This window comes from Podarcis raffonei, chromosome 8 (genome assembly GCF_027172205.1).
Source record: "Podarcis raffonei isolate rPodRaf1 chromosome 8, rPodRaf1.pri, whole genome shotgun sequence".
NCBI classification, from domain to species: Eukaryota; Metazoa; Chordata; class Lepidosauria; order Squamata; family Lacertidae; genus Podarcis; species Podarcis raffonei.
Genome location: NC_070609.1, coordinates 44,666,580 through 44,693,653, shown reverse-complemented (window position 1 = coordinate 44,693,653; position 27,074 = coordinate 44,666,580). Strand labels below are relative to the sequence as shown.

Genomic DNA, 27,074 nt, shown 5'->3' with positions numbered 1-27,074 from the left:
CCACATCGTCTCTATTCCCAGCATTCTGCAGCAATACTGTTGGATTTTTTATATCTTCATTGCTGGGTTATCAGATATGGGCCAGAAACCTGCATTCAGTTTTTTGAGATTGGGAGAAAGGGTTATTATGCAGAATTGGTTTTCTATTGCAGGGCTTTTCAGATGAAGTTCTGCATTGCCACATGATCCAGTGCCCCCATGGCATCGGCCAGAGGCCAAAGTAGGTAGAGTAATGGATGTGACTCTGACCTATGTATGGTAGTATATATTCTAGCTGCACCAAGTTACAACTTTCTGCATTCACATCCCACCTACACACAACTCACACTCCAAGCAAGCAAGCAACAGGCGCTATCACAGATTAAGGACACATCCTAGCCATGCAAAAGGGAGGGAGTACAGAGCAGGGCTGGTGAGAGATGTGGCCTGGGGGTGCATCCCAAGGGCCAAACTGTTAAGTCTGGAGGGTTACATTTGCTTTCTGGGGCCTGAGGTTTCAAACCCTGATCTATTGTATGTGTATAAGGTAAAGGTAAAGGGACCCCTGACCATTAGGTCCAGTCGTGGCCGACTCTGGGGTTGCGGCGCTCATCTCGCTTTATTGGCTGAGGGAGCCGGTGTACAGCCTCTGGGTCATGTGGCCAGCATGACTAAGCCGCTTCTGGCGAACCAGAGCAGCACACGGAAACGGCATTTACCTTACCGCTGGAGCGGTACCTATTTATCTACTTGCACTTTGATGTGCTTTCGAACTGCTAGGTTGGCAGGAGTTGTATGTGTGTACCAAGTATCAAAATGAAGCCTATAAAAGCCAAAACAGACCTGAGGTTATTATAACATTGGGAATATATGTGTGTTCTCTCTCTCTCTCTCTCTCTCTCTCTCTCTCTCTCTCTCTCTCTCTGTGTGTGTGTGTGTGTGTGTAAATATGAACTGACTCATCAGCTGCATGGCTTCCATTTATACCCCAAAGTGTAGATCAGTGTGAGGGCTGTAGTAGAGCATGCTCATAGTTAGAAAATTAAAATTAAAATCTTAATATGTGTAAATTATTTATAGGAACATATAACAAATAATTGGGGGTGGGGGAACACTGCATAATAAAGATGAAAGGAGAAATTATCCTTGTGAATTTTAAAGCTGAAGAATAAAGACTATTACATTAATAAGACTTAATTGTGTCATTAAATATTTAAAATTACTTTCTTTAATAAATGTTGTTTTTACTTAACATATTTCTTTTCTGTCTATTACTTTTGCAAACCTCGTGTGCCAAACAGTCATGTTGGGGCGAGGAGCCTGTATGGTTCACCCTTTCCTGCACCTCTTCAACAACAGTGAAAGGGGTAAATCCCACATATATAATTTTGCTTATTCCACCTGTTTTAGGGGATCTTCTGGATGATGCCTTGTATCTTGTGGCAAGATTCCACAGTGTTAATGGAGCAGTTATGTGGTATCGGGGAGGGGGGGTTTTCTAAAGAAACACATCCCACATGCACTAAGGAAGATAAAATAACTATGTTTGACTGAACAAAATGTCTCCCTTATATAAAATAATTCATTTTTTTATGTCAGCCAAGAAAGGAAATAAATTTATGGTAAATAAATAATGTTTCAAAGAACCATTTTGGGAAAATCAAGTGTCAAAAAGAAGAAACTTCTCATTCAGCACCCTGTTGACTCACAGGCATCAATAAATTATTTGACAGTAACTCAACAACTCTTTGATGAGCATTCAGTGAATACTTACCAGAAAAAAAAGTTATGGATCTGTTTGGGAGGAAAACAGTGGAAGATGTGAATGCAAATGAAGAACACAAAGCTCCATTACAAAACAATGGCTTGACCCCAAAATGCAATATGGTTGTCCAGTACATCTCTGTAACTGCCAGAGCTCTTATCAGGAATGAAGTTTGTTTACAGACATACATCAGAGATACTGTGGTGTTCAGTTCCAGACCGCTGCAGTAAAGCGAATGTTGCAATGAAGTGAGCCACACATATTTTGTTTGTTTCCTAGTCCATATACAAGTTCTGTTTACACTATACTGTAGTGTCTTAAACCTCACACACCCTGGCTGAAGGTGGTAGGGGGGAAACCTGGGCCCAGCCCTAGTCAGCTCTACTCCGATGGTCAGAAGAAGGGCGGTGGTGGCATGGGACCAGGCTGCCTGCAGCTGCACCCATGTCCTCATAAGGAACAATATCTCTGAAGCACAATAAAATGAAGCATGCCTGTATAAGGAAAGTCTTCCATGACATTATGTCACAATTGCCCTGTGAGAAGAAAGAAGAGAGCAGGGAGAGGGATGATCGTCCCTTCCTCCCCCAACCCACTCCAGGTCAACTTTGCATTTGATATATGTTATTCATTTTAGCATTTTAAAATTGCAATCCACCTTGGCTGGTCATTCTTTGAAATTTACCTTTCTCTGAATTTTGTAGCACAGTCATCCAGACAATGTGTACCAAAAATATGCATATAACTAGTGGACAGTGTGCATAATAATGCATATATTTTGTAGTGAATATGGTGTTACTATTAGTACCTTCGCATCTCCAAACCCTAGTCAACCTGTGTTCACTGTGCCTGGACCTGCAAATGGTCTGAACTAGTATAAGGCAGTTTTCTATTCTCATGTGCTGAATAACCGGTGACATGTGTCACAGGAGTTTTGGGATAAAGTTATTAGCACAGCTAATTATCTCCAGAATAGACTGTTTTTGCCTGCTACTCAAAATATTCCATTTGAGTTCAGCATCACATGTGAAAGACTTCTGCCCAAGACACCAGGCAGCTGCTGCCAATGAAAGTGAGCTATATAAGACTAAATGGACAGTCTGACCCAGCTTACAGGAATGTACACAGTTCACCTGTGAATGATCCTTTAGTCAAAAATAAAAGCATCCCGTCCCCAGAGCAAAATAAACAGCCTTGTGCCATCCTTTAAAGTTGAAGAGATCTCTAGGGGCCTTTGAACTTTCCAGATGATCTGCCTTGTTGTCTAACACCATCCATCAGTATAACAGTTCCAACATGGCACAGATTAAAACAGTGACAGTCTTGACTACTTGTAGCACTCCAGTTCTTACCCTAAGGAGCAATGCTTACATTGTTCCACAGACCTACACACCACTATTAAACAACACACGTGGCTTTTCTCTGCATGCTGTAAGGCAAGGAGTGGGGAGCATTTTTTTTTTCCAGGCTGAAAGCCCGAGAAAATAAGAGAAACCAAAGACCGGGAAAGGTTGGTTTATGGAAAGCAGAAAAGTTGGATGCTATTATGGATCAAGGGTTTAGCATAACTCTATACTGTAAAGCTGATAGATGGAGAATTGGAACTATTTTATTTTGTTTTATTTTCATCATTTTCTGTTTTTAAAAATGCTTGGTATGTGATGTTAAGTTTTGTATATTATTTTTCCTTTTTTCTTTCCAAGCTTTAATAAAAAGCTTTTAATTTCCAGAGAAACTAAGAGGATAAAGAAACTGACAGATTCGCCCACCCCTATAATCAAAATGCTTTTTCCCAAGCCATCCTCATCTCATTTTACCTGATCCACCTTCCCTGTTGTATCTACTACTCTATGTATTGCAAGGTCTGTTGATAGATTAGATAGATAGATGATAACTATTGCATATCTTTCTATCATCTATCTATTATCTATCTATCTATCTATCTATCTATCTATCTATCTATCTATCATCTATCTAACTGGCCAAGGACTGCAGGCTACTGCTGTTTTTACTCCTCTAAATAAATGCTAAGAATTGCCAATATGTATCCCCCTCCCACTGAAGGAATCAATACATTTTACACAAGTTAGGGTCTCAATCCTCCAAACATATATTCTGGAAAAGCCCCTCTGGAGAATGAAAACATGCACTGTCACACAAGGTAAAATGTCATAGCAAAATTACAAAATGTTCCTAGTCTAAACTTTTATATACAATAGATGTCATATTTCCATATAAACAAACAATTAATGTGGCAAAATGTGTCATTGATATAACTCCTGGAAGAAGACATGTTACAAATTGCTTTGGGATTTAAGCATGGTAGGAGTGGAGGCAGCGAGAAGCTGTCACTTTTTAATATATATTTGCAACTGGCTTAGTTACTGCACGCTAGAGGGCACTTGAGGTAGAGCAAAAGAAATATCATTGCAACCCAATTGAAATAGCTACCTGCATGAAACTAAAAGCAGAGAATTAGATTTTTTTATGATAGCTAAATGTTTTGCTTGATATACTGCTATTTTGTTTGATATTTTATGATCCCCCATAATGTATATTTCCTATCCTTAATGGTCAACCTGACAGCAAGAAATCAAAATTGCAAAAAGTGTCTCAGGAATGCTAAGGAGGTTCATTATGCATTCACTGTTCTTGCAATACACTTTACTTATTAGAAAGCTGGAAACCTTTCTAATGAGTAAAATGTGGACCCGCATGTTGTTACCGGTCCTCACTTGGGGCTTTTGCTCCATTATATTCTACCAAGTTACAAGAATACGGGTTAGAAAAGCAAGCTGACTTTAAAAAAGAGATGGGGAACCAGAAGCTCCTGCATCAGATCTGATGTGTTCCGCCTTTGCAACCAGTCCATCATCCTCTCACCATCTTTTGAGACTCACATGCTGCTTCTTAGAAATCTTCACATGGAGAAAGATTGTGAACTTTTTTGCTATGTGGAGATTATTTGGCTTCTGTGCTATGCAGCAAGAAAGAGACTCTCTTGCCTGTTTCTGTGTTTGTGTGTGCATGTGTGCTAAGTGGTATGTTTCTGTGTACATGAGTTTGTCTTAAGTACTTGTGTGATATTGGGTGTTTCTGACCCGACCTAGGGATGCACACTTTGGCAGATGCCTGTGCTCAACTCCGGTGAAAAGAACTGAGGCTTGAAACAATACAGGGTAAGGCTGTAGCTCAGGAGTAAAGTATCTGCTTTGCATGAAGAAGGTCTGAGTTCAAACACTGGTACTTCCAGGTAGGGCTGGGAATTTTGCCTCTCTGAAGCCCAAGTGATCCTTTGTCAGTCAGTGTAGACAATACAGAGGTAGGCTTCCCATGTTCCTAAGCACAGACCACCCATCCCAGCTCCATCTCTCCCTTTCTCTGACACACTACGCACCAGCCCATCTTGCCACCAGGCAGAGTGAAATATACTCAGAGTCGAGTCTGAATTTCATGCTCTTTATTCAGCTCATGGTAGCAATGAATGAAACTTTCCCCAAAACATCTAGCTATATATACATTATTTACACAATGGGCCCCACATGATTGGCTAATTCCGGGCTGCTCCTGCAGGCCAATCAGGTTGCTGATTCACTTCATCCAGGAGCTGGATTGGGTGGCTCCTGTGGACCAGTCAGACGGCTGCATTCTGGATCCTATTGTTCTAGGATTCAGCTCAGTACATAACACAGAGGAAGGTCATTCAGATAGACAGCGATGGTTGGTCTCTGGTAATGTGGAGGGCCTGTGTAAATTGTTTAGTGCATGGACACCAAAGAAGGATGTAAAAAATGCCAGAGTGATCAATTCTAGTGCTTTATTGGAAAAAAAAGTCAAACTAATAGCACAGCCTGAGAAGCCCTGCTGCCATTGCAGACTTGGGATGGACATCAAAACAGCAAGAGGGCATCATGACTTGTCTGCAACCAAGCACTCATTTATGAATTACTTTTACAAAAAACTGCATATGCCAATTTGACCAGAACCTCCCATTAGCCCACCTGCTTCATGAAAGCATAGGTGGCAGCCATCCAAGGTTTACAGATAGCCCCACTCCCAAGCTAGGCCAATAACCAAGCTTCCCAAGGCCTCAGATACAGCTGCATCACAATCCTGGATTTCCATGAATATGGAGCAGGGTATGGAAGCAAAAGAGAAGGCTGGTTGTATAACAGCAGTGGCTGTAGCATGGGAGCATGAAGGAAGAGACACTGAAAGGGGGAAAGTGGTGGCTTAAAACAACAGGGGAAGTCTCAAAATATTGGGAAGTGAGGAACATAGAGGGATTATTCCACCCACCATACAGCCTACTTCCTCCCCCAAGCCCCCAATCAACCCTTATAACAGCACCTTCACACAGTGCTGTTCACTCCTGGTACCATGTGTTGTCTTCAACATGGAGTACTGGATTCAATGTAGTAATTTAGAAGGCATTAATTAATATGCAAACACCTATATCTGTACAACTTCCCTCAACTGACCTGAATCTCTAACCAAACAAACTAACTGGCAGGCTTGCTCTCAAGATTCTGTTTGTAGATATATAATAACATATATCACCACAGGATGGGTGTGCAAAAGGGGCTGCATAATAGGAGAGAGGAGGAAGAATGAAATGGGGGTGGTTTGTATACAAGGGGGAGTTGGGGGATGAAAATGGGGTGCAAAATGGGTTGTAAAAGAGGAAGGGATAGGAGGCATGGGAATGGGCTTGAGGAGTACTGTATGAGGGTAAGAAAGTGGCTGCACAATAGAATGGGATGGTGGCTTCATAATGAGGATGGAAGGTGAAAAGGGTACTTTGTAGCTGCAATGTATGGGGAGAGGAAGATGCAGGAGGTTACCATGGGAGTAGTTTGTGTGCAAAGGAGTTAAAAAATCAATGTAAGATTTTTTTTAAAAAAAAATGAGAAATATTAAATAATTAGAATGGTAAAAAACAAAACAAAAACAAGGTAAGGTGTTAGAATTAAGACTAGATCCTGCGCTGGCAAGCTGCATGCAAGGGAGCTTCCACAAAATGTGGTGAGGGAGGCGTGGACATGGGGGTCAAGGTGAAGATGGGCATAAAGCAGATCTGCAGATGGAACAGAGAAGTGGCTTTGGAAATAGGTCTGAGAATGTGAAACACAAACATAGTAGTTGCAAGGGGTCGGGTGGGGAAATTCTGGGGGGTTAATATCAGGGAAGATTGTGAGGGTTTAGAAATCGGAGCAACGGAAGGGCATAACCTCTAGCATTATACGTTAGCTGAAATTAATTTCTTTTACAAGTGCTACATGAAAACAGATTATAGTTTTGCATACATAATGTTAAGTAATCACAGATCAAAAATTACAAGGTTTCTTCCCCCCCCAAACAAGAAATAGAAGGCATGATTAAAAGATGCCATGTTTCCATTTCTTCTGCACAATTCCCATTTATAATAATTTGTACCATCTCATAATGTGAATTTGTAAATTAATTACAAATTTATTTATGGTAATCCCTAACTGTTCAAGGTATTTTTTATTATTATTATTATTTAAAATGATTTTCTACTGGCTATTGTCAATAAAGGCTTCTTTAAGTCTATTGTTTTGTGGGTTACCACCAAAAACTTATTTCAATGTTTTCCCTTTCCTTTTGGTTTCACTATACAGTGGTACCTCGGGTTAAGTACTTAATTTGTTCCGGAGGTCCGTTCTTAACCTGAAACTGTTCTTAACCTGAAGCACCACTTTAGCTAATGGGGCCTCCTGCTGCTGCCACGCCGCCGGAGCCCGATTTCTGTTCTTATCCTGAAGCAAAGTTCTTAACCTGAAGCACTATTTCTGGGTTAGCGGAGTGTGTAACCTGAAGCGTATGTAACCTGAAGTGTATGTAACCCGAGCTACCACTGTATTTTAAGGGTTTGAGGGTAGACAGAGAAGATGTATTTGAAGCTGCTTTCCCACATTAACACTGCAAAAGGAAACAAAGTCTGAAACTCATATGAATAAGACAACTAGCCCTATACAGCTTGTGATCATGATATCTAAAAGATGGTATCATCCCTTATATTCCCAACCAACTACTGCACACTGCAGGAGAGGGCCTCCCGCAGATAACATCTTATCAGGAGGTTCATTCTACAGGATGTCAGAACTGTACTTTTAGTGTGGTGGCACCTATCATTTGGAATGCAGTCCCATATTATCTTTTCAGCAGTGACAGCACCCATTGAAGATTTACCTCTTCGTTAGTTGTCAGGAGACCCCTCTATTCCCCTTTGAGTTACAATCCTCAGAGTGGTAAACAATCAAGCTCTCATCTCAAGCACCTCGGGCAAATATCACTCTGTGAGGATCAGAAAAGGAAAAGGTAAAGGTACCCCTGACCGTTATGTCCAGTCGCGGATGACTCTGGGGTTGCGCACTCATCTCACTCTATAGGCTGAGAGAGCCAGTGTACAGCTCATGTGGCCAGCATGACTAAGCGGCTTCTGATGAACCAGAGCAGTGCATGGAAATGCTGTTTACCTTCCCGCCGGAGTGGTACCTATTTATCTACTTGCACTTTGACATGCTTTCGAACTGCTAGGTGGGCAGGAGCAGGCACCGAACAATGGGATCTCATCCCATTGCAGGGATTTGAACCACCGACCTTCTGATCGGCAAGCCCTAGGCTCAGTGTTTTTGACCACAGCACCACCCGCGTCCCGAGAGGATCATAGGAGTTGCCTAACAATGCTAAGCACCCTTAACACAGATATTTGGGGGGGGGGGAGCCATGAGTGTTCAAAGTGGCACCAAAGTGTTTTAGATGTATGAATGTGTCTCTAGTAATGTTTACTCAGAAGTCATTTCCATAGACGTAAACTCAGACTGAGGAAAAACAATGTGTCCAGTTCTGTGTTTGTTATCGATTGTGTCAAAAGATACCTCTTATTTTTGGAGAGCTTCAGCACACACCACAAGCATGCTCATGTAGTTTTGATGCTATTCTCCTTAGCATCATTGTCCTCCTCCTCCTATATTCTCCCTGTCCTTGGCCTCTTTTGCCCACACTGCCATTTAATCCACTTGCCTAAGCCAATCCACATGACTTCTGCTGATGAAGGTGCAATGCTGCTGCTGACACAATGGCCTCTCAGATATCGATAAATAAAATCATGTGACTCAGCATGGCCAATTGGATTAAAGGACAAAAAAAGGCCAAGAACAAAGAAGAAGAAATTGGTTCAGGGAGGCAGGTGCAAAAACATGTGCTGAACATCACTGAAATATAGATGTTGGTGGGCATTTTTTAAAAATGTGTTCAGCTGCACCCAATGTGGCAATTATTGAGGAATTGCAATATGTGTGGCTTTTTGGGGGGAGGGGAGGTCTTTCATGTATGTGATGAATTCTAATCATTCAAACATATAGCTAGCTCATTATATAAAAAGGTGCAAGATATTAATGAAGGGAGAAAATAGATACCTCCATTTTTCTTTTGCTGTATTCTTGCTCAAGTTGAGGGTTTGAGCCTGTACAACACATGAACTTGCTTACAATGATTTACCCTAAAATCATGAAACTGCATTTAGAACATTGTTGCATGCAGAATAACTCAACATTTCAAAGCCATATCTTAATGTTTACATAGCTGGGAAGAGGTGTAATAAGGGCATTTAAAACAGATATTTTCATTTGAAAATTCTGTTTAGGATCTTGCAAATACACATGTACAATATATCCATCTTTATGCACACTTTACCCAAATATATGCACTTTTGTACATTTTTTTTTAGCAAGAAAACTGATTGCAGAGTTCAGAGGAAAACTTTTGTAGGATTGTTGTTTCAGTTTTGTGTTGTTTCAGAAGGTGCAAAATTGGTAGGTTTGCCTTTAAATGTGAACTAAATTGAATTTCTCATCCACCCCTAATTATATTACCTGACCTTTACCCCCCATCCCCCAGACCACTGTCTGGAGAACAAAAAAACCTGAAAGGATGCAGTCATTGGCCATCTCTTGCTATCCAAAAAAAGGCAGCAAATCGCTTAAACTATTTACTGCATGGGAGTTCAAAAGCAAAACCATCATGTACCTTTGAAGCAGAAAGTTTGCGTTAAAGTCTTTCATTATAGTATCTGCAAGCTCATTTCTATTCAGCCAGCAAAAGCTATGAATGGGGAGAGGGGGAGAGATTCTTTGCTCCAATGCAAATCCAGCTCTCCTTTCTAAAATAAAGGAAAGCCACATTTTCTGATGTTATCTTTTGCACGGTGTAGTGTGCTTGTGGTGCCCTTAGGGAACCAACCTAACTCTATATGGTAATAGAACTTTGTCTAGTAAATATAACTGTTGAGCAGATGTGCATGTGTTTTAAATATACATTTACTTTTTTTCAAGACAGTAGGAGTCAACCAGACCCCATAAATTTCGGAATCCAGGGGGATACCATTAAAACAAAATCTCATAGCAAAATGGAGTTCTGTTTTCCATATCTGTGAGAAAGGTTTTTATTCCATCGGTTCTTCCACATAGTCTTATTGTGGATTTTTTGCTGTTGTTGTTGTTTGGTGAATTCCAGGAAGAGCTTTTATGTGCATGTATGTAGAATTTCTGTTTTGCTTTTATCTTGTTTATCAACTGATATAAAAGATTACAAATGCTTATAAATGCAAGAAAAATACATGATTGTTGCCATTTGTTAATGAAAATTCAGAACAGTGTACTTGTTACCTGAATTGTGGTCACTGTGCATGAGGATCCTTTCATGAAATACAGGTTTGATTCTTCCACTACATATATAAACATGCAGCTGCAACTTAGTGTGCTCCTTTTCTTGTTTTTGCTTTTTATAATGGCTTACTCCATTTATATCCTAACTGGAGCCACTCCACTCTAGAAAGCACACTTACCACATTGTTCTCATAAGTACAGTCTTCTCCTGAGGACTGAAACTTTGAGACAAAATTCAACTAGGTTGAACCAAAATGGACTGTCAGCTCACAGTGCTGATTGGCTGGGTGCCGGTGATAGCACAAAGCATCCTCTCCACAGAGTCATTTTTCAGTGTTTAAAAAATGTAGGGGTTTTTTTGGGGGGGAGTCATGGTGATGATACTTTAAACCAGGTACAATCAGACTGCCTATGTGTGTTTGCTCAAAAGTAACCTCCACTTCGTTTAATGGAGCTGACTCCCAGAAAATTGTACAGAGGGTTACAGCCTGACAGTGCAATCCTATACATGACTACTCAGAAGTAAAACCTATGAGTTCAGTCTGACATGCTCCCAGGTATGTGTGTATGGACTGCAGCCTAAATGTAAGGTTACAACATTTATGTCACAATTCTACACATGTTGACTAAGGGGAAAGTCCCATTACATTCAAAGGGGATTTTTCCTACAGAAAAGGATATTGGATTCAATCCTATATTATAAATGATTGATTGATTAAGCCATCTTCAAATATGTTAAGGGGTAACACATAAATGGTGAAGAACATTTGTTTTATGACGGGGTATGACCCAAACCTGTTTTACACATACCAGTATGGTGTAATTAAAGTGTTAGACTAAGATCTGGGAGAACAGGGTTCAAATCTCTAGTCAGCCCTGTTATTCACTGACTAATCTTGGGCTAGTCATTGTCTCTCAGCCTAGCCAACCTCACAGGGTTGTTGTGAGGATAATATGGGATGAACTGGAACCATGCACGCATCCCTGAGCTTCTTTGAGGAAATGTGGGGTCAGTAGTGTCTAGTGGGGAAAGGGGGTGGGGAGGTCAGTGCAGGCACTATGGCAAGAGTGACAGATTGGCTCTGCCACTGCGCCCATGATGTGTCAACCTACCTGATGTCTTTCTCTCCCCCCCCCCCCAGTTACCAGCAGTAACTTCCACATTGGGAAGCCAGGTAAGCAATGCCTGCCCACCCTGCCCCACCCTTCTGGCTGCTACTGGGTGTGGTGTAAACAGCAAACAGTCAAACATTGGTTCCTCCTAACCATGCACTGTCCACCATAGCTCATTATTATGGTCTTGAGCTGATTACACTATTAAAAATGAGGGAGCAAGTAGACAGACAACACTCTTACTGCGTGTTCAGAGTCACAAAGGCAAATGGCAATTCTTATTTTACCCTGAACACAAAAGGACAGAGGAAACTCAATTTCCTTACCGTTGGTGATGGCTGGGGGAACATAGTCTCGCAGGTTTATTGCTGTCATGAAAGCATTTTGGGGCAGCTGCTAGGAACCCTGAACCTAAGATAGGCCCACTGTTGGGGCCCTCTTTGAAATAATGGCTGTGATGCTCCTATGAATGCTGGGAAAAAATACAAGGCATTTTTAAAACTCGACATGCTGTCTGTGTGTGTGTGTGTGTGTGTGTGTGTGTGTGTGTGTGTATAAATGACCTTGCCCTACATTATGAGGTCCCCAGTACCTACCAATCAAACAGATTAAAGGTATGTTCAAAACATACATCCCAGCAGGGTAAAGACGTTTTCCCCATATGACAAAAGCTGTATGATAAGAATGGGGAATGCTACAATTGGGGAGGGCTGTCATAGAGAATGCCTTCTTCCGAGCTGCCATTATTACCCCAAATTTCTGAGAGTGGTTGGACCACTAAGAGAGTCCCTTCTGCTAATCACAACATATGATATGGGCTATAGGAAAGGAGGTGGTTTTTCAAATATTTTCAGATATTTGAGGCTTAAGTTGTTTAGGCCTTTAAACATCAATGTGAGCGCCTTGAAATGGGTCTGGAAATTACTGGAAATAATGAAAATAGAAGATGGCTATTTTAATTTCTCAGCTTGGCATCAGGCAGTGCTTCCATTTGAAGTCCCAATTGTTGGAACTTCAAAGTGAACCACAGGGCTTTCAGATTTCCCTTTGCAAATGTCTCCATGAGAGGTTGCTTACAAAGGGCTTTCAAACCTCAGGGGTGGGGGTGTTGAAGGGGCTGGCGGGACTAGCTATGAGCTTTCATCTGCCCATCAGCTGATGGGTTGTCATGTTGCACTTCACAGCACCACTTATCAGCAGCCACACAAACTGCAGAATGTCATGACCGCTTTTCATTTTATGTTAGAAATCAACACAAAAATGCTGACAAATTTTCATGAACACACACACACACAAATGAGAAACCAAAATGGGTAGATCCAGCCATCCCTATCTGCACTGCTTAGTAATGATGGTATTACCACTTGGCATATGATCATCAGTGTCCACTCAAACTCACAAACAAGGTACCAAAAGCCTGGCCTTTCCTTGCCCTTTGCACCTGGGGAACTGGGGGTCCTCATTAATTCTATGATTGTGTGAAGTTGGGAGTGTCCACTGGTCCTGATTCCTCATCCACTGGTACACATATCATCATGTATACTGAAAAATTAACTACACCATTGGCAGCACAACTAGGAGTGTTAACAATAAATGCTCTATAAGATGCCCTAGTCTTGCTCCTAAGCAAACGGAGTCATAGTTCTTTGTTCATTCTGACTGAGAGCCTGTAGCTGAAGTCCTTGTTCGTCTTCAGTGTAAAATTGCCCCTTCTTCTCCAAAGAAGAAAGAGTTCCAATTGCACAAACCAGTCCTTTTTGTACCTGACAAGTTTCTCTTTCTCTCCCTCTCTCCCTTCCTTTGTTGTGCTTTCTCTCTGTCTCCTCTGCTGTTCTCCCTCAGCATCCTCTTGGCAGTGCTCCCACCTTCTCTGCCTCACAGCTTTCCATCTCTATGATCATTCACTTCCCTTGTCGGCTGTCCTCATTTGGCTCCCTTGTCCATTTCTTCCCAGGCTTCTCTATGTTCTTAGCTGCCCCCAGTGAGCCTTGACTCGTTTGCTTAGTTGATGCCTCTTTTCTCTGGTTGATGATCTACAACTCCCATGATCCACTGTCAATGGTTGCTGGGACTAGGAAAAGACAAAACTATCAATTTTTACTTTCTCAGTTTCTTTCTCTTTTTTCTCACTTTTAAAATCTGTTGTCCATATTTCCACATCTATTGTTATTAATATTAATATTATGTAGTCCACTTTACTTTTTTACAATTAAGCAGTGTGTTCATTTAAATAAAGAAATAAATAAATTTTAGAAGTCTGCATGTATATTTTATTCAAATTTCTCCTGATGATAACATTATTGCAAGCAATTTTTTTCTGATATAATACATGTTTATATCTTATTTTCTCCAATATATCAGTTTGTATGCATATGCTGTTGGCATATACATTTCTATGCACACTTTCCCCTAGTCCATGCACTTTTGCACCCATTAGCATGCTGGAAAACTTAATTGTAAAATTTGGAGAAGTGTGAATTTGGAAGGATGGCTGTGTTTCAGTTGGCATATTTTTTTGGGGGAAGTGGGAATTATATAGGGCTGACGTTAAATGCAAAGTAAAACAATTTTCTTCACCATCTATAACTGAAGATGAAAACGGAATGCATAGGTTCTATTTTCCCTTTCTCCATTCCTTCCTTCTGTACTTAAGTTGCTTTCAGACTACCAGTTTATTAAGCATTCATCCTGATTTGTTTACACAAAGATTGTGGGGAACTTATACAAAGTCAGCTGTTTACTGACCACTCATTCTGTTTTGTTTGCAGGAAAGTTATACAGTGTTGCACTGAGCAATTGTTAACCCACATTTTCCAAAGCATTTCCTCGGTATGTTCCTTCCTGCAAAAATTATGTTGTTGTTGTTGTTTTAAGAAGGCTTGCTGTGCAAGAGCAAGAAATCCACTTTAATTGTGCAGCCTGAATTTACTAGTATGCCATTGTATCCTACCCACAAGATAGCAATAGACTGCAAGTGCCCCCAGTGGTAAAGCACAGTAATTACACACAAAAGGTCTGAGATTCAATCACTGTCACCGCCAGGTAAAGCTGAGAAACATCTCTGCCTGAAAACTTGGGGGGCTGCTATCAGTCAGTGTAAAGGAAAGGACTGGTGCTGTGATTATTTTATTGTAATAATCTCTGTGTCTGATCTTTTCTATGTATACATTTTAATTCTACTAATGTTTAATTGTTTTTTAAAGATTAGGTTTTTATGTTTTTAGCTGTATGGATAGTGCTGTATGGAAGTGAGAGCTGGACCATAAAGAAGGCTGATCGCCGAAGAATTTATGCTTTTGAATTATGGTGCTGGAGGAGACTCTTGAGAGTCCCATGGACTGCAAGAAGATCAAACCTATCCATTCTTAAGGAAATCAGCCCTGAGTGCTCACTGGAAGGACAGATCCTGAAACTGAGGCTCCAATACTTTGGCCACCTCATGAGAAGAAAAGATTCCCTGGAAAAGACCCTGATGTTGGGAAAGATTGAGGGCACAAGGAGAAGGGGACGACAGAGGATGAGATGGCTGGACAGTGTTCTCGAAACTACAAACATGAGTCTGACCAAACTGTGGGAGGCAGTGGAAGACAGGAGTGCCTGGTGTGCTCTGGTCCATGGGGTCATGAAGAGTCAGACACGACTAAACGACTAAACAACAACAACAACAACAACAACAACAACAACACAATAATCCCCCCTCCCGCAAAACATTTAAAAGGATATCAGATGTCAGTCAGCTCAAAACCTGGTTGGAGAGGAAGGTTTTTGCTGGTGCCTAAATGTGTATAATGCAAGCACCAGCCGAACCACCCTTGAGAGAGCACTCTGCAAATAGGGAACCACTGCAGAAAAGTCCCATTCTTGTTTTGCCACCCTCTGGACCTCTTGTGGAGGAGGCACACAAAGAAGAGCCTCAGGGGATGATCTCAGAGTCCACGTAGGTTCATATGGAGAATGGCAGTCCTTGTGGTATTGTGGTCCTGAGGTGTGGCGTTGTAAGCTGCCTTGAAATTTAGCTTTGTGCAATAGAAGTGGAGTAAACTGCTCCATGGTCCTAGTGCAGCAGAACTGCTTCCTTTAAAAAAATAACCTTTTTGCAGCTATGAAATGCATTAAAAAGTGTGGACTGAAAGAATGTTTCATGGGAAGATTTGTAAACATCCTGCAAACAAATCAGCACGAATGCAGGATGAATGCTCGGTGTCCCATAACTTCCCTACAAACAAATTAGAGGAAATGTTTAATAAAGACTTGATGTATTCTAACTTCTGTGTAAGCTTTATGCAAGCAAATCTGGATAAAAGCTCTGGAGGAGCCCTAGAACAATTGTAAATGGCACACTTGAATGCAGCACTTATTGCTGCCTTGCTCCACCCAGTCTATATTCCAAGCTATCCTAGAACTGGCTCACTCTTAGAAAGTGGCTGTAGGAGTGCAGCCTTAAGGCATATTCACAAGATCTTTAAAAACTCCAAAGTAATCCTCTGGAATAATTGTAGCTCCTGGAGCTATTCTCTTGTAGGTTTGAGAACCAATGTTGGCATTCTGCCTGTGCTAACAACATGCACTCACAATCACTTTGCACAATTAGCTATATTATAGCTCATGTCTTTCCTTGCTTGAAATCAAGGGGGTTAAAGTGTGATAAATGGCAGTTCTTACCTCTCTAGATTAATGCATGCTTATCAATAGCCACAGATGTTCACGATCTTTTTCTATCCCTTTCTCTCTTCTCACACACAAAACTTCAGATGCTGTTGGACTCTCAACTTCTATCAGCCCCAGCCAGCCTGGCCGGTGGTTAGGGATGATGGCAGCTGTAGCTGGGAAGGAGAAGGAATCATAGCTCAGCAATAAAGCACATGCTTTCAATTCCATTGAAATGAAATTATGAAATGAAATGAGGATATAACTGTGACGAAGGTCTGTTCCCTTCACACCCTGCTTGTGGGCTTCCCAGAGGCATCTTCGAGGCTGTTGGGAAAACATTGTTTGTCCAGATGGACCTTGGATCAACCAGAGATCTTCTTATGAGTACTGGTAGCTAAATGGTGGTGGGGATTTCAGATCAATTCATTCAACAAACAGCAAAGCACTGATCTTGTGTGTGTCAGTAGAGGCTGGTTAGTTACAGCAAATGGGGCACCAACCCCACCAACCTCAAGCTGTGTACATATTCCCATTTGCATTGCATTCAGTACACCCCACTGCTAGTTTGGGAAGTGGTGTGCACATAATAACCTCAATCCACATCTATCCTGCATGCTGTTTTCTTTTGAAAAATCAAATCATTTTTATGTGTTTCCCATCAAATCAGCTTCAACTCAAATTGAGGTGGGGAGAGGATCTCTAGTTGCACTTTAAATTGTCAATGTGTACATGGCCTCAATCTGCCCTTAGCCAGACCGAATTGCCCACCTCCTTGCTTACAACCAGTAGAACTCAGCAGGGAGGAGTATGGAGACAAACTAGAATTACTTGGTTCTGGCCATCATTGGCTCTGCCTCCACCAGCTTTTTTGCTCCCTTGTACTCTGCCCTACCAAGCCCAATGGGTACCAGCCATCACTGCTGTGTCTGTCTCTGTGTTTTGTGTCTGCTAAAATACACATCAGCTTAGTTCTCCAGCAATAAAAATCAACCGACCCCCCTGTCATGGTGGGAGGAGCCAATTGGGGAACCACCAAGGCTCAGAGCCTGGGTAGTGATGGCGGAAAAATGGTGAGTGGTCAGGGGGAGAAGAGGGAGAAAACAGGGAAGAGGTGTAAGAAGCTGGAGAGATAACAGGACTTAATGAGCTGGGAGAGTCTGGCAGAAGTCTAGAATCAGAGGCAGAGAGAGTGGGAGGGGAGAGGCCAAGAAGCAAAGATGAGTCAGACTGGTGAAGAGTCACAGGTGTCTTCCCCTCATGCTGAGACAAGCTCCCCTCCATCCTTGTCTCCCAGAGCCAGAAGAGGCATGAAAAGGGTGAAGGAGAGATTGGTGACGTGCAGACACAGTCCCTAATTGCTTGGAAGAAACCCTGGAGAGGAGACAACCATGGGGAGGCAGGGACCTTCAGTCTCAGCAATCTGTCAAGAGTGAGTCAGTAGTAAATCACACTGTGCAAGTTTGACTTAACTCTTTATTAGCAGAAACAAGATCTGCACAGCAGTGCCAGGCCTAATAAGCATAGCAACTTCTTCATGTGGGCATGGGGAAGATGAGTTGCTGTCCTCATTAGACCTTACACTCCTGTGCAGATCTTGCTTTTGCTAATAAAGAATTAACTCCAACTTGGTTAAAACTTTGCTTTGCTTGTTCATTTCTGGGGGAAAGGGGAACTAAAAGAGCATCTAAGAGGTTGGTGAAATTGTAAATTGTGTAGAGAGCATAGTTGCAAATGCATCTCTCCCTCACAACACCACTAGAGCTTTTTAGAGTCACTCAGTGAAATGGATTAGTTGGTCAGATGCCTGGAAAGACAAAGTGAACTACTTACAATGCACATACCTCGAGTTAAGGAATTCCCTGCCCTCAAGGTGTCCTGATATCTGGCCACAGTGCTATCCTATACATGTGTGCTTGGAAGAATATAAACCACACTGAGTTGAATGAGTCACTACTGTAAGTAGGTATAGGAACATAGGAAACTCCCAAATCAGACCATGGCCTTATCCAGCGCAGTACCATCAATCCTAACCAGCAACAGCTCTCCAGAATTTAAGGCAGGCATCTTTCCCAGCCCTACCTGGAGATGCTGGGGCTTGAACCTGAGGCTTTCTGTGTACAAAGCATGTGCTCTGCCACTGAGCCAGGTCTCTTTCTGCAAAATATTTCATCAAAGATCAGTTAAAGCCATAGATCTAAAAATCACTGTCTATTTCAGCACCACCTTCACTGTTACCACCTTCAGGCCTTGCTCACGTCTTGACCATCTAGAGACATCTGACTGGGCGACGCTAGAAACAGAATACTGGGGTTAGATGCAGCTTTCCTCCAACCTATCCCAGGAAGTCTCCGCTGATGTCCTCAGGACCTGAGGACGCCTTCTTCCAGCCACTCTCTTCAGGCTTGGGGAACCTGTGGCCCTCCCCATGTTGCCAGACTCCAACTCCCATCACCACTGACCATTGGCCGAGCTGTCTCCAGCTGATGCGAGTCGGAGTCCATCAACACCGGGAGGGCTACAAGTTCTCCACCTCCGCTTAGGCCTACAGTGTGCCCCGCGGCACCTTCTCCTTGCGTTTTCTCTCTCCAAGAGCGGGAAAACTACAAGAGAAGTTATTGCACCCGTAATTTGCATGGAGTGGGGGGAACGCTAGCCAAAGGCAGGACATCAACAGGCTTGGCGCGGTGTCAGTGGTGGGAGTTTACTCTAGATCCCTCCTTCCCTCCCCCTTTGCTTGAAGTCTCCTCCTTTTCTCTCTCGCTCCGATTTTCCTGCTTTGAGGAATGAAGAGCAGCAGAGTCCTTAAGAGGCGAGAGTTGCGCAGGTGAGGAGGAGGTGGTGGCGGTAGTGGTGTCCTTGCCAAGAAATCGCCCCGAGCCGGCTGGCGGCAGCCTTTCAGGCGGAGGGAAGGGCTCTTTTAAAAAAGGGGGGAGGAAAAAACCACAGAACCCCCCGCCCCTAAACAGAAACCCCCAAAGAGGACTAGAAAGTTAAGCGCGCCGGCGAGATTGGAATGGAGCAGGCGCGCGTTCCAGCCCGGCGTTCTCGGGAGCCTTTAGACCTGCCTCCAAGATCAGCCCAATAAGAACTGTCAGGGGAGGCTCTCCGCTCCTCACTTTTCTTTTTTTTCTTCCCCCACATCGCTTCACAGTTCCATTTGGCAGGCGGGCACGTCGGAGAGCCAGAAAGCGAGCGAGCGAGAGGCTCGGCGCGTCTGAATGAGTGGATTTATTTTGGAATATCCCTCCCGTTCGCTCGGCCGGAGATGGGCTGTTGCAGCTGCTGCTGCCGCCGCTGCCGCCGCTTGTGCTGCCGTTGCAGCCGCCGCCACCGCCGACGAGCGTTGCAACGGGAGACGGAGACCCGGCACTGATCCAGCCCCGCGCTTCGCCTGGCCAGCCGGACCGGAGAGGAGAGGAGCCCCAGTCGCCCCGGCGCTTCCCCGCTCCCCAAGACCGTGGGAGAAATAAATATTTTTATTTTATTTTATTTTTTAGAAAAAGAGAAAAAATAAAAGCCGAGGGAAAGCGAGCGAGCCAGAGGCAGCATTGGTGTGAAAGAATGAAAGCCGGTCGGAGGCAGGTACCCGCTCTTGGCCAAGCTCGCCCGGGCTGGCGACTATTCGCCTCCCGCTGAAAGAACAAGTAGCCACCTTTCCAGTCGAATCTTACGATTATTTGGGGAGGGGCTGGGGGAACCGTATTTATTTCACCGCGCTGAAGTAGGAGTTTGCAAGACGTTCCTTCTTGGAGCTCCGGGGGGGAAGAAGCCAAGCAGGAGGTACCTTTTGCCGTTATTTTTTTGGGTACGTGATAAGATTTCTCCTGGGTTAGAGAGTCTTATCACCAGGAGAGGAAGAGGGTCGCGGAGGGAGAAGTATCAATCTCCAGCTACCTCGGTCTCTCCGATAGCTCGGATAGTTTTGTCTACTTATTCAGCTGGGTCTTCTTGGGGATTCCTGGTTTGGGGGGTCTGAGTGAGGATGGTGGTGGAAGATCTCAAGGTGCCCATTCCGGACATGCCTTTCTGCAGGACTCTGCGATAGCGGTGGGGTGGCGTGTGGTCACCGGTGGTGGAGGGGTTGGTGCTTGTGCCCCCCCCCCATTTTAGAACACTAAATCACTGGTCTCTTTCCCACCATCTGGTTGATGGATCCAGGCATACATTCAAGACTTGAAAGACGTTGCCTGGTTGGTGTTGATAATTTTTCTCTAACCTTCCCCCCCGCCAGAGAATCGCCTTCTAAAAAAAGAACATAGCCAGCCGCCAGCCAGATACAGAGAAAGGAGGGTAAACTGGGCTGGTGGAGAGGGGCAATCTAAAAACAGAGAGGAGGGAGAAAATTAACACTGTTGTTATTATTTTCATTTAATGTTAAATATTATGCTACTTTGGCTGAGAAAATCAAGGGTTTAGAAGTGAGCCTCTCTCCTCCCGGTTTCTCAAAGCAGTAAGTGAGCAGTCAAGCTCCTTTTCTACAAGTTGCTGCCCCCCTTCCCCCAAAAAGGGAACGGACCTCAGTTGCCTACCTTAGCAAAGCTGCAGCCATATCAAGATGAAACTTAGGATCAGCCCCCACCGCACCCCATGTTAGCTCCAGTCCCTTGATAATGACATGCTTTCCAAGGAAGATACGGAAAACACTATTGACCCCCTCCCTCCAAGCCAGCTTCTCTCTCTCCTAAGCGCTTCATCCAGAATTGAGGAGGGGTGGTGTTGGGGAGAAGGCTTGGAGGAATAACATGTTCTCTTACATTCCTGCTTGTATCTAACAGCTGCTGGGTAGTAACATCCCAATCAAGCTGTCAAACAGTCTTCCCCGCCAGGCTACAGTGAGCCATGGCAGAACATTTTGTTCAGCCATGGAACAGCACAGGCAACAGATCAGAACATCTCAGATTTGGGGCAATGTAGGCAGGGATTTGCTCTAGGTCCTTATTTTTGCAGGTGGTCTTGGTGGGGGCTTTCTTAAAGGAATCACCAGAGGAGTGGCAGTGCTGGTTAACGTGGTTTCTGCAAGGATAAAAGGCTTAGAGTTTTAACTTAAATAGGCTGCAGATTTGGATGGAATCCTTCCAAAGTGACTTGCAAAACCAGCCATTGATGCCAACAGGTACCAAACTATGTTAAGCGCAATTCCATCTTTAACTTCCCCTTCCCTTGGATGCAGAAATAAATGCAGATACAAACAGACAAAAAGAGTTATCCTTAAGGTTGATAATACCCTGAAGGAAGAGGTAAGAGAGGAAGAACCACTGGCTATTGATTCCCAGGAGCACCACTGTAAGGGGACTCTTTGTCAGTCACCCATTACTGTTAACTGGCCATGGACTCAAAACATAACATGTTTGCATTAGGAGGGATCTAACAGCTGCTCACTTCAGTTCCAATTAAATAATGTCACTGATAACCAGCAAAGCTATAGAGAAGCCTCTTAACTTTATCCACCCTCTCTTGAAAATTCCCAGCAAGGCTTTCTTTGCAGACAGGGGCTAAGACTGCAGTCTTCTGCCCTTACAGAAAGTAAATTCAATGACATCATTGAGACTTAATTCCAAGTAAGCATTCTTAGGATTGGATTGCTCCATGTGGCACTTTCCGAGGAAAGCGTTTAGCAGGAATCCTAGAATTAAGGCAAGGGATATCCAATTGGAGTTGACCTGCTACAGAAAGCCAAGATTTGTTGAAAATAATCAAAGGGAATCACAGAGTTCCCAATGGTCTGAATTCACTTTTTAGCTGTCTGAGAAATCATGCAAAAGAACAGACGGAGACTAAATATTCCACTGCAGTGGGGGTATTCTGCAAACATGCAGCGCCAGGAATGAAAATGTCACTATTAGTAATAATAATGATAGCAATTAAAAATCAAAGTTTATAATAATAAGTTGGTCTTAGCTTTAAGCCAATTGTATCACTTTCCCGATTTATTTATTTTTTAGGGGGAGGAGAAGTACACCAAAGGAAAGGGATAGCTAAGCACAGTCTTGTCTAACTGTTCCATGCACCCAACATAATAGTTATGTTTCACTATTTGCTATCTGAACCACAGTCTTCCCTGTGAAATGCAGCTGATTTCACCCTCCCCCTGCAATATTGCTTTTTATAGATTCTTGTCTTGCTTACACACACACACACACACACACACACACACACACACACACACACTCTTTCCCCTTGAAATGCTTGCAATTATATGATGGATATTAATTAACCTCCACAATATCGGTACTTAGCTACATCTTGAGGGCCTTCTGAAATAGGAGATAACTGCCAGCTGTATTTTGGGATTGAGAGACATGATAAGTTTTGGGGAATCAATTATTATTGTTTTTAATTAAATAAAATTGGTCCCTTAAAAATAGCTTTGGAAATGAAGGAACCTTTTAAAACAAACACCAAAGTTTCTGGGAAATACTGGTTAAAATATGTCTCCCTGTAACACTTTTCATGTGGTTGGTAAACAACCATTTCTTTGCTCTCCTCTTTAAAAAGGAGGAAAAGAGAGAATAAATACTGCTCTTCCTAACACTCTGGCATTGCTTCCTGCATTGACAATGTGTCCTAGAGTATTTTTCAGGACACCTCAGCCATACCTGCACAATACTTTTTCAAAACTCTCTCCCAAAAGCTATAAAATGATTGTCAAGGCAGCCCCAGTCCACATCTAAATCTCTTTCATTGTTTTTTTTTTTTTACATCCCTGTAAAACGGCCCAATTGTATTTCATCACTGCAGAAACCACAAATGGATTAAATATCGTCAGTTTTATTTGCTCTTGATATTATGAATGTGTTCTGCAAGTCTTATTTATTGGGGAGTGGGTGTAGAGATGGGTACGCATGTAGTTAGGTTACATTGTTTCCCAGGCATACACATTTGCTGCATACATGCAACCACAACCTTGGTGGCCAGTATAAATAGAAGGAGATCTAGGCATTTTTTCACACAGTTGCCCAGTCTCACCTAGTTGGCATATTATAACACCCTATGTATTTTGTATAGTGTGTGTACTCCAAAAACTGCATATTTTTGCTATTGAGAATTTTTATCTCTACCAATAATGACTACTGATATTATTTTAATCGCTGGAAGTAAGGATTTGGCTCTCACCTTTGTACCAGTTATTAACAAAGATCCTGTACAAATGCAAATTTGGTGTTCTTTGTTGGCACAGAAACAAATTTACAGTGAGGAAGCCATCTAACTTTTGAAAATAGAAATGAGCCTTTCACGGTAGATTGTGTCCATATGGAGAATGAGTGTGGGTTTCTTTAAACTAGTAAAAAGTGGTTGTTATAAAGGAGGATTAGTAGGCTGCAATGGAAACTGATGCTGATACTCTTTATTTATAAATGTCTAAGCATATTTTGGTGAAAACATTGTTTGGTAATGGGCCAACTTTCAAGTGAAAGTCCCACACACAACTCATGCTAATGATGGTTGCATAACAAAATGGCAAGCCTTGCCACTCTTTGGTTATTGACTTCATTTGCTACACCAGGTAGCCAACTGGACACGTAGTTTAACTTCAAATTCTCCCAAGCTTGGAAATACTGGATAGAAACTGAAAACAAGAAGTCAAACATGCACCTAACATCCCTTCAGATATTTTCCACTGTTAGCTGAAGGATTTGGGAAGACCAGTTTAAAAGCAGAGGTAACAGCTCCTCTGTTTGCACCAGTGGCTAATCCAGTTGTTAGCAATTTCACGGCAATACACCATAGCAGAGTAGCTGGTGACTCAGGGTGTTAAATTTCCAGAATTCTTCCCCTCTCAGCATTTCCAATGAATAAGAAAAACTCTAAATATCCATGCAATTGGCAGCGCAAATGGTGAGAATGGGATTTCACCCAGGATGTAGAATCTCTGTCCTGATGATGGAGCATCTTCTCTGTTCCTCCATCAGTTTATCTACAGACCCATATAAATACTTATTCCACCACTTCAGAGATTTTCAAGCATGACCACTCCAGTACTTCTTTGTTGATTGATCAGCATTCATAGCAAAGGTTTTGAATTTCATGGGAGAAAGAAGCATACAAATGTTTGTTTTGTGTGTTTCCTTGTTTAGTATCTAAGTCGGTATACTGGGATCAAAGGTTCAGCCTCCTGGTGTTTAAATCTTAATCCTTGGGAATGCCTAATAATCTAATTTCAATTTAGCTGATATGGTTCTGTTTATTTGGTTTGGGTTCTGGTTATTGTGTGTGCAGAAATCTTACTGTCAGCAGTGAGCAATAATATACCCACATGCTAATTTTGTCTTGCATTTTGCGTCCAGCAGTAACCACACAGGTTCCTTCCATAGCCTACAATAAGGTTATGAAAGCAACACCATTCTTTTGCTGTTTGTAAAATGTGCAGTTTTAAGAGCAATAGCATTTAGATTATGGATAGTGTTGGAACATGCAAATACACATGCATGACAATGCAGAGTAGTTTTGTAAATCTCATAAATCTTTTCATGATTTCCTTGTTTGGAAACCATCCTTCATCGGTCCTTAAATCTCAGTCTTGACAGACTGAGATTTGGGATGTGGAAACTGGAAAGTTTCCAGAACTACAGAATGTGACCTCTGAAGATGTGATGCAGGTATAACAAGGGAGAGAAAATGAGATCAACCTGGCAACTGTAGAAGGTCAGAAACAGAAATGAGTTCAAGACATGTCATTTAGGATGTAAACCTTCTCAGTTTACGGCCTGATCCCCCAAAGCAGTTTTATACTAAAGTACTTCAAATGAAGCTGGCTGGAACCCATTTGCATAACCTTTAGAGTGGAGACCAGATTTTGCACAAATTCAAGCATATGCGTTTCACTGTGATATTTTCAAGCTTTGTTTTTGAAAACCACCTGCTTTTACAAACACATCCTTAAACCCTAACTGCTCAAGGCAACAATGTTCAGAATCTACTTGCTACACTCAGGGTATTTATATAGCATACTATCCTGCTAGTAATCCACATCCAATAGCATCCATAATGTGGGGGGGGGGCAGTTTGTAGGTCAGTGCAGAGCACAAACTTTGCATGTAAACGGTCCCTAACATTTCCAGGCAAGACTGGAAAGACTTCTGTAGAGCTACTGCCATTCAGTGTAGACAATACAAAGCTATGTGAACTAAAGGTATGACTCGGTATGAAATAGGTTCTTAAACTCCCAATGCCTAGGCAGATGTGAGTGACTGAATTGGGATAATGTAAATATCAGTCTTTGCTAATATGTTCAAGATGGGTAATTGTTTTTACACATACAATCACTTAAATTCTAGTAGCTCTAGATTAAAGCTTCCTTCAGATGTTCAAATGAAAGGGGGAGGAACAATTTTACTTTTGATGAAATTGACACTTTTCTGAAGTTGGGAATGGGTGTACCAACCTAAGTCCGATTTGAGTCAGTTTCACTCAATCATACATAGGTTGTGTTCCACCCTATTTCTTCGTGGGTGCATGAAAGAAGGCATGCAAAATCCAGATGTATATTGTGCACATTTTGTATGTATTCTTCCTGTAAACTGCACATTCTTCCCAGTGTTTTTCAAAGTATTTCCTCTAAAATGCACATTTTGCATGCATTTTGTTAATGTAAAAAAATTGTTAGAGTCAGGTCTATTTCTTCTTTTGAACATCTGAAAAAGGTGGGTGAGTAGTATTCTCTACATTGAAATGCAGCAATGAAATCCTGGTTAACTTTATCACTGAAAATCCAACCCTTGCATCTCAGTCCTAAAATTTATTCCACTGAGTTCATAGTAAGGCTGCATCAGATTGAAAATGTAAGCACCCTAAAGCCCATTGAAACACATTCAAAACATCATGCTTAATTCTACATTAGATGGTAGCATGTATCTCATTGATTTGGGTGACCCTCAACTTCTAGTATGATGAGAGGGCTGCAGAATTTAACAAGGCATCACATAAATCCTGCTTCCTTCACTGAACATGCCTCCAAGGCACTGGTTTAGGACAGCAGCTTTAGCTCCTCATTTGGTCTGCTGATACGTGATATTAGCTACATTTCTTTGATCTACCTAGAATGCTCCCAACAGGATTTCCCAGGAGCTTCTACGAGTATCTTTGTCAAGATTTCCTTCCCATGATGCAACCATTGAGATAAATTCCATGCATGCACTCAGAAAGATTAATCCCCTCTTAACATCTTGATTTCAGACTCTGTCTTGTTACAAAGGAAGGCTGTTGATGCTTCTTCCGTTAATTATGCACATGACAGGTAATGCTGTCTGAAGACAAAAATCAAGGCTGAGACAACAATGCTTCGTGCCATGTCTCAGCAGATGGCAGGGGGAAATGATAATAAAACATTATATATATGGCCTCCATTAATATTTAAGCAATTTTCCTGAAGAACAGGACAAGCACACTCAAGCTGATAAAGCAGAAGTGATAAGTGGAGCTTAAGGTGTTGACTGGTTAACACCTTCTTCTCAGTAGCAGGGCACTCCATTTGTCTTTAACGTGCTTGGCATAGCTTGCTTCCCATCCCTTGTCCTTTGAATTGATCTGAGAGTGTTTGGATTGTCTAATGCAACCCTCACCAAACCAAGCATGGGTCAGAGAGAGAATGAGAGTGTGTGAGAGATCAGATTGGCAGGAACTAGTTGAAACTTGCCTATGTGAAATGAAGAGTGCTGAAAGTAGGAATGGTGGAGGAATTTGATCCTGTTCACATTTAAGGGCCAACTTGCCTAATTTTCACTCTAAGAGGCAAATATGTGAAACCCAGCCATCCTTTGAAATGCACATTTATCTGAATGTTTCAATGCAGTTTTCTGGCCAAGTAATGTGTACAAAACTGCTAAAGTGGGCATAAAAATGAACACAGTGGTGAAAACTATACAAAAAATGAATTATAT

At 42.3% G+C, this 27,074-nt stretch overlaps 1 protein-coding gene across 4 annotated transcripts in view; it reads left to right on the top strand.

Annotated features, from left to right (window-relative positions):
- Nucleotides 1-19,016: 19,016 nt before the first annotated feature.
- The window catches only part of LOC128419203 (cadherin-8), a 230,619-nt gene continuing 222,561 nt past the window's right edge, over nt 19,017-27,074 (top strand). Inside the window, exon 1 of one of the 4 annotated variants that reach the window (XM_053399626.1) lies at nt 19,017-19,779. The gene's annotated coding sequence lies outside the window, so the exon portion shown is untranslated. Of the gene's footprint in view, nt 20,003-27,074 lie in introns of all 4 variants that reach the window. The other 3 variants (XM_053399624.1, XM_053399625.1, XM_053399627.1) reach the window with 3 other exon arrangements.